At 43.0% G+C, this 8,309-nt stretch overlaps 1 non-coding gene across 1 annotated transcript; it reads left to right on the forward strand.

The window, feature by feature from the left end:
- Positions 1–7,084: 7,084 nt before the first annotated feature.
- On the forward strand, positions 7,085–7,156 carry TRNAE-CUC. Its single transcript has one exon. It is a non-coding gene; the product is annotated as a tRNA-Glu (tRNA).
- Positions 7,157–8,309: the final 1,153 nt, after the last annotated feature.

The raw sequence follows: 8,309 nt of genomic DNA on the forward strand, positions 1-8,309 counted from the left end.
GCTTTCTTTTTCTAATGAATTTATTGCCTAAGTCCAAATAGAAATGAATTTTCAGAAACCCCTTTATATATATACATATGTGTGTGTGTGTGTGTATATATATGTATATATATATTTTTTTTTTTAACTCAGAGACATATAGTAATTCACCAAATCATTGATAAATACAAATTAACAGACATTTGTGATCTTGTGAGCAATATTTCCTTGGCACATGAATATTCTTCTATCTGTGTTCGTTGATATTAACAATAAAAATTTCATTTATGGATATAAGTATGACTTGTGTATGGGTCTTAAAGACTCAACAGGATACTGAAAAGGTATCTGCTTTCCCTGAGATCTATCCTTAATTAGGAATAGATAAACATCTCCCCCAAATGCAGGCTTTTCCTCCTTCCTGTTGTTTTCCCCATGCTTTCTCACTTGACCTGGCCATGGTTCCCATAGACTGGAAGACAACTTAGAGACATGGCTGTGACCTTGGCTAGAGCCCTGATTTTGACAGCCTTGGCTTTTGCCTTTTCTTATGTTGACCAGCAAGGGGCGATGTTGACACAGTTCTTCCAAAATTCTACCAGGGGAAAATTTGTAAGCTTCCTGTCCAGTTTACTTCACCAGCTGGCTGAGAGGGAGTGAAAGGTGTTGGATGTCATCTAGGTAAGCTTTTACTGAGCTGGCTTGATTTATACAGGAATCCAGCTGTGTAAAGAGCCCAGATGATGACAGTTTCTTTTTTACTTAAAAAGAATAAAAATGTACTGCCTCAGGCCTTTGGTGGAGACTATGGGCCAGTCGATTGTTGCACTTGTTTGTATCAATCAAGATTTTTTTTGTAATTGGAGCTCTATTTGCATGGTATTTTTAAGTCCAGTGAGCCAAATGTAATTACAGCCTGTGAAGGTGAGATACAGTTGTAAGGGTTCAAGTATTTTCCCTCACGGGAAATCCCCAGACTGGCAGTCTAGACATTTTGAGTTCTAGGACCTGCTTTGTTGTTACTAACTAGCTAATTAACCTTCTAGACGTAAAAGTCCTCATCTATAAAATGCAGAAGTAGATCTATCATCCAGATTCTGTTCAGTTCTAACATTCTGTGATTTCATCACAGTGATTTTAATCACAAGTGTAACTACCTACGAGGAAGTAAAACATGGCTTTGAAAGCGTTCAGCTCTTAATACTTCAGGGGACCTACTTTACAGAGCTGCTCCTTTCAAAGGAAATGCACAAAGGCTCTTTTTTATAGTTTGAACATCTCCGAATAGCATGTCAATAATAAATCAGGAGAGGGAGTAAATGAGGTTATTTCTTCTCCTTTCTCTTGATTCCTTTTTACTCATTAAGGTCAGGGAAGGCACTTGAATAGAGAGAAACTAGGTTGACCTGGAGTTGAGCAGAACTTGCCTGGCCTGGGAAGACTGGACTAAATTGGAAGATAATCATCTTTGGAACTTTCTGACTTCATCGTGATAACTTTACCCAGGAGCCGGCAGCCTACTCAAAGAGGAAGCTGACTTTCAGGCTTTTAATGGTCACTGCTTCCAACCCAGGGTCTTTCCTTCCCCCACAAAGACCCTCAGCCCCTGACTGCTAGTGTGCACATAAGCTTACATGTTTAAAATATTTCACAAATTGTATTAAGCTATTACGCTCCAACCTCTTAGTATATTTCAATTTCTAAAGAGAAGTTTTTACTCCAGAATTTCTATCAACCAACCACACATTGATAGTCTTTGGTGACAACTTGGTTTATCTTGTGTGTGTGTGTGTGTGTGTGTTTATGAGTGCTTGGGGGATGAGGAAGGAGTGTGGTTTTAGGAGGTGCAGAAAAGTGCATCACTTAGCCCAGCTCTTAGGTCAAGGGGTGGGGGGGCTTTGTATTTCTAGGATGGAACTGAAACAGTCCTGATGAGACAGCCTGGGATGGTGAGTCCCAGCAAGCTTCACCCTGTGGAAAAGCCCTTTAGAAAGCCTAGATCCAGAAACAATCCAGGGAGAACAATATAAAATCACCAAGTCCAGAGGGCCAAGGAGAGCCAACAGTTTGGAGCTGAGAAAGGACCACATCTTTTGATGCTTGAATTTTTCAAAGCAGGGCTGCAGCAAGCTGAGAGAAAGCTTAGAAGTTACTGTTCATCTTCCTGGGCAGATGGGAACAGCAGTGGATTGAATTGGTTACAGAACCAGAGTCAAGGCTGATGCAAATACTCTGTCCCATTGTCTCTGTAATCACACTCACTTGAGTGATTGTGGGCCCCCAATTTAGATCAGAACATATTGTCACTGTACCTTCTAGTCCATTGAATGAGCAATGTGGCAGTGTTTCTTAACAGGAATGCCATGTCAAGCCACTTATCCCTTCAATCTGTTGGGTAAAATATTTGAAATCAGCAATACAATTGCACACCATCCCTATCAACTCCCAATTCCATAATTATTCAAAAACAAGGGCTCTAGGAATAGCTGCTCCACCTTGAGTTTACAACCCAGTTCTAGAAACATTTGCTGAGCAGTTATTACCATAGTTAATCACCTCTAAAACATAGATATACTAAGTGCTAAGTCACTTCAGTCATGTATGACTCTTTGCGACCCCTCCGACTGCACCCCACCAGGTTCCTCTGTCTGTGGGATTCTCCAGGTAAGAATACTGGAGTGGGTTGCCATTTCCTTCTCCAGGGGATCTTCCCAACCCAGGGATCAAACCTGCATCTCTTGTCTCCTGCATTGGCAGGCGGCTTCTTTACCACTAGCACCACCTGGGAAGCCCCAAATAAATGAATAACTAAAGAAATAAACATCCCTGAATTTGGGGCACATCTTTAAGTTGATGGCAAGTCATAGTATAATTGTCTGTGTTTGGTTTTTTAAATCTCTCTTAGTAGTTCATAAAATAATGGTGGATCTTACAATCAATGGGGTTTTAGATTTGATGAAATGTGGTATGAGCTAGGCCAGGGATATGGGGATAAAAGGATTTAAGAGTAAGACAGGTCTCTGACCTCAGGGACCTTACTTCTGCAACTAACTAAAACAGTGTGGCCAGGGCTCTACCAGCAGTGCTAATACAAGGTGCTGTGGGGGCACGGAGGAGGGTCAATTAATTCTGCCTGTGGGGCTGGGAAGGACTTCATAAAGGAGGTGACATTTGAGCTGGGCCTTGAAGGATAAGAAGGATTTTTCCAGGCAAAGCATGGGGGCAGGGGTGGGGGCATTTCTGGAATGTGAATGTGGAAAGTCTATTTGGCTTCAAAGAAAACTCTTTAACAGCAATGAATTAGAACACTGCAATGTTACATTCTGCTGACTACGTTTTCAAGTCCCGTGCGAGGTTCTACTCTGAAAACTGCCTGGATTCCAGCTTTTTGCAGATAAACTGGAGAATGAAGTTCTCATGACACAAACACGAGATTCCAGATAACAAATTGCAGGAAAATTTTTTTTACTGGTGCCACTGTACCTGTGGCTGCCATCATTTTTGTTTTGGAAACAAAAGATCTAAGAGATTTTCTTCATAGTACCCAGCTAAGTCCACTGTGAGTGGTCTGGTTTCAAAGAGATATATGAAACAGAAATACCACAGTGGCTCCCGTCTTCAAGAAGCAGTGTAACACAGAGATGAAGTGCCCAAACTTTGGTTATCTACTTACTAGCCCTGTGACTGGTCAAGTTGTGTGATTCCCTGTAGCTCAATTTTCTCACTTTGCAGGATGGGGTTAATAAATAGTGTTGTCAGAAGGATAAGATGAGATCACATATAGTCAGTAAATGTCACCATCTTTATTATTATTATCATATAACTGACAAGGGGAAGTTGATCAAGTCCATCTGTCTCCTCCCAGCTATTATTTTCATTAAGCTTTTTACACTTATTGACCCTCAAATTGTCTTCTCTGGAGAATTAGGATAAACTCATTCATAAGATGTGTATCAATGATGTGTGTGATATATTTGGGAAGATGGAACAAATTGCACGGGGAGGGGGGGAATATTTTGATTTTATTAGTGTATGAAGGATTAAGCCAAAGTAGTGAATCTGTCATGATGGACTTTCAGGCCTCAAGACAAAGGGAATTTTCTTGGGTCAGAGCCCACCCAGCCCCCCTTCAATCAGGTCAGAGTAAGGCTGGCCCCTGGCCTTGGCAGGCACAATACCAGAAGGAGGAAGAAAGCCCTGCTCTAGTGCTCCAGTGGGAAAAAGCTCATCTAGGAAGAGGGAATGGAGACAAGAGAGGCTATTATAGTATTTTCCATTTCCCCTTGGCACAGGGAGCCATGCAGCTGGGGACCCACTACTACAGCTGCTCGGATAAGAATAAGTCATTGTCTTGTTTTCTGTACTCTTAAGACACTGAAGCTGAAGTTTCCCATGTACTGTAGGTGTGCCCTTCTTTCCATACTGAGTATCAAGGTGGTGTCTCCCCTGTTGAGTGGGCAGAGCTACTGTTCACGCCGCCTCCTTCTCCCTCGCTTCCTCTCTCTCCCTCTCATTCTCATTCTCTTCCTCACCATTGATCACACCCAACTTTTGATGATTGCAACATTTCAGTGGGCTCAAGTTGCATTTCCCAGGAGACTCAGTTTATACCTGGTACTCTGAGGGTGTGTTCTGGGGTACTCTTGAAGAATTTCTTTGGCCTTTCAGCCCATGCCTGCTAACTCCACAATAGGTATACTCCAGACCATGATAGAAGATATAACCTGAGAAATTCTTTTTTATGTCAGTAGTACTGTAGCCTGCACTTGGACTGTTGGTTGGAGCCTAGTCTATTTTGTGTCAAATATTTCCATGTACCTTGTCTTCTGTAATCTGCACAAAAATCCTTGATCATCAGATGAGGAAACCAAGGCTCAAAGATATTAAATGACTTTTTCAATATCACACAATAAGTAGTGGATCTGGAATTCAAACCCAGCTTGGCCAACTCCACATGTGATGTTTGTTCCATTATATCAGGTCACTTTTTTGTACAAAAATTAATAAGCCAAAGGTTCAATCACCATAGAGGTTATTTAACTTTTTCAAGGATAAACTGGTTTATTGCCACAATCCGGACTCAACTTGAGTCAACCATCTCTTATATGGCAAGGCTGAGTAGTGAAGATGCATCTGATTATTGAAAAGACCATAAAGTATACATCTTCTGATGGTGGGTTATTAGGTCTACATGAAGGACACAACATACAGTAACATAAACAAAAGCAGTTGAAATATGAAGACCAATTGACAGCTCTCTAAAACAAGCTCCAGCACTAATAGAACCAAATTAATAAACAACAAGGAGTCTTTCTATGCTCATCATAGCTTTGGGGTTTGAGTTTTTTCTTTATAATTAAAAATTACTAATCACATTTTACCCATTTTTTTCCTTTGTATCTTTCCTAAAGTGTTTTCATTGAAAGATGGCTACTTTTTAAGAAAAAAAATGCTCTAAACCCCCCCTTACTGCTTGGACAGTGTTAAGTATGCTTGATAATTTATATACTTCACTCTTATTCTTTCCTTGATGCTCTGGTAAATTTCTGAAAGTTCCAATGAAGGAATCATATTGTGTTCATTCATTACTAAACAGTTCTCAGAAAAACCATTTCAATATCTCTTTATTAAAATATCTTCAATAACAGATAAAATGTTTCCTTTAGATTTACAAATTTATTCAAGATTTTATAAAACAACATGTCCCCTTCATATAATAAAGTAGAAGAAAATCTGGAGAGCTGCTCTTGACATTCATGAATGTGGGTTATGTCAGCAATGAGCCTGGAGGGCATTTCTGGTTATAAGGTAGTCAGCCTTTTAAAATGCATAATACATTTTATGTGGTTTTAATGAGTACAAAAAATACCTTTACATGTAGCATAAGGACTTTTCTCCCATAAAACATGAGTTATCTGAAATCTTTTCCTTTGGGTATATATTAGGGTATGTTTATAAATAGAGCTGAGATTGAAGGGCTTCAGCTCATATGTTTGTGCCAAGGCAGGGCAGTGTTCTAGAAAAGCAGGAGATGTGGAGTTTGCCTTGTTGGGTCACTGATTGAGTCAACATTGAGCAGAGAGGGAATTTCCATGTGAACAGCAAAGTCTTGACAACCGGGCGGGAGCTCTGGAGTTTTATCCATCAAAGTGACCCCACTGGGTGGAAATGGCTGGGCCTTTGTGCCTCGCCAAATGCCGGCGGTCTCTGGAAGGCGGAATGGCTCTCTGAGGATAAAGCTGTTCCTCAAAGAGCTGACGGCTAGAGATGTCTGCAGCCCTCACTCCCCCCTGTTGGGTAGAGTCCGTCCTTAAGGAGATTTGGGAGGTGCATCTTTGCATCCACCACCCTGTCCTCCAAAGTCTTTCTGGCCTCCTTCAGGCCTCTGTTCCAGAGGGGAAACTTAGAAGAGTTATGTTCGTGGGACTGACGACAACCCCCACCTCTGCAGCTGCTCTTGGGGCTGCAGTTATCACTCAGCATCTCCTTCCTTCAGCTTCTTAGGCTTCCCAGGGGGCTCACTGGTAAAGAACCCACCTGCCAATGCAGGAGATGTGGGTTCGATCACTGGTCGGGAAGATCTCCTGGAGAAGGAAATGGCAACCCGCTCCACTATTCTTGCCTGGAGAATCCCATGGACAGAGGAGGCTGGCGGGCTACAGTCAGCGGGGTTGCGAAGAGTCAGACACGACAGCTTGCATAACCACAGGATCTCCTTCCTTCACTCTCTGTTCTAGGTCATGCTCTCCCGGTGCTACCGCCCTCTGGTGGCCTCAGTGCCTTACTGGCGGGCCTGACCCAGACCATCTTTGAAGGGAGGGAGCCCCTGGTCATCATGCCCTTCTCAGGCTGGGGCTGCTGTATCTGTCCACCTCCTGTCATCACTGGGCAAAAGAGAACTCACAGAGGCCCAAGTGGCCAAACAGTTCCACACGAGCTTCTTCAGGGCTCTTTCGTTTAACAGCAGCCCTGCTCCTGACAATCAGAGTCCATTACCCCTGCTGTGTCACTGACCTCTCTTCTGGCCTGCTGGACACTGGACACAAGGGCCCTAAAAGGCTTAGGCAGCAGCTGTAGCTTAGAATTCAATAGGATTCTTGGGAATTCCCTGGTGGTCCAGTGGTTAGGACATGGTGCTCTCACTGCCAGGGCCCTGGTTTGATCCCTGGTCAGGGAACTAAGATCCCACAAGCTGCACAGTGCAACCAAAAGGAAAGGAAAGGAAACAAACTCAGTGGGATTCTAGTTGTGTCCCCAGAGAAGGGATGCCTCCTTTGGAAACCAGGTCCTCAAGTCCTGTAGAGTTACAGGGAGGGTAAGTGCAAGTTCCTGCATTAGGCAGGATTCAAACAGAGAAGTAGAACCATTAAGAGATTTTATTTTGATATCTATACCTATATCTTCTACATTTCTTTATCACCTATCTATCTGTCTACCTATCTATCATCTATGGATAGAGACATCAGAGATGGTGTGACATGATGTTATATGGCATCCCATAATAAGTCCTGAGAAAGAAGTTGCTAGCTGAGGACCTGCAGGCAGGAGAGTGAAGCCCATACTTGAAATCTGTGTCTATTTCTATGAGAATGACCCACTGGCCCTTTCAGGATGGAAGGGACATAATGTTGTGAGCTTGCTACCAGGTGGCCAGTTGGTCTCAAGGAATAGTGCCATCTTGGGGGCTTTGTGTTGGTCTCTATATGTGACACGTTGAACATTCTGCAGTAGCATTAGCAAGATCAGCCTTCGTAAGCAGGAGTCCATGCTGTTGGAGCCATGTGTAGCTTCTGAGTCTGCCACAGTGGGCACTGTGTTCATGTGCCCATCTTGCCATCACTGGGGTGGCCAGTGACAAAGACTGGCTGATGTCGGCTGCCCAGGTTGTTTTGTTTACTTGGTTGTTCAGTGCCTCCTCTAAGCAGTATGCTCTCTGGTGGATGTTAATATGTGATGCAAAGATCTTCATGCGTAGAGCCAATTCACATGCTTCTGTCTCAGATCTCCTTGTTCCTCATCTACCAGGCTTTTTCCTTCCAAACCCCTAACCAGCTATTCAGAACCTTCACCACTGACCATCAGTGTATAAATATTTTAACCTAGAGCTACTTCTCTTTCCACCCGAAGTGGGTGATTAAGTATATCACCCAAATCACTGCCCATTGGGAGGACTTTCATGTGACACTCTCTTTCAAGTCCCCCATCCCCTGAAGGAGGCTAATATAGCTACCATCCATTTTTCACTTCTGCCCACATACTGACCCAACCCATCTGTAAACCAGGCTTTTTCCTCCTCCTCCAGTTCATCTGATGGGGGTCCCCAAAGAGCT

Source organism: Bubalus bubalis, chromosome X (assembly GCF_019923935.1).
Source record: "Bubalus bubalis isolate 160015118507 breed Murrah chromosome X, NDDB_SH_1, whole genome shotgun sequence".
Lineage (NCBI taxonomy): Eukaryota > Metazoa > Chordata > Mammalia > Artiodactyla > Bovidae > Bubalus > Bubalus bubalis.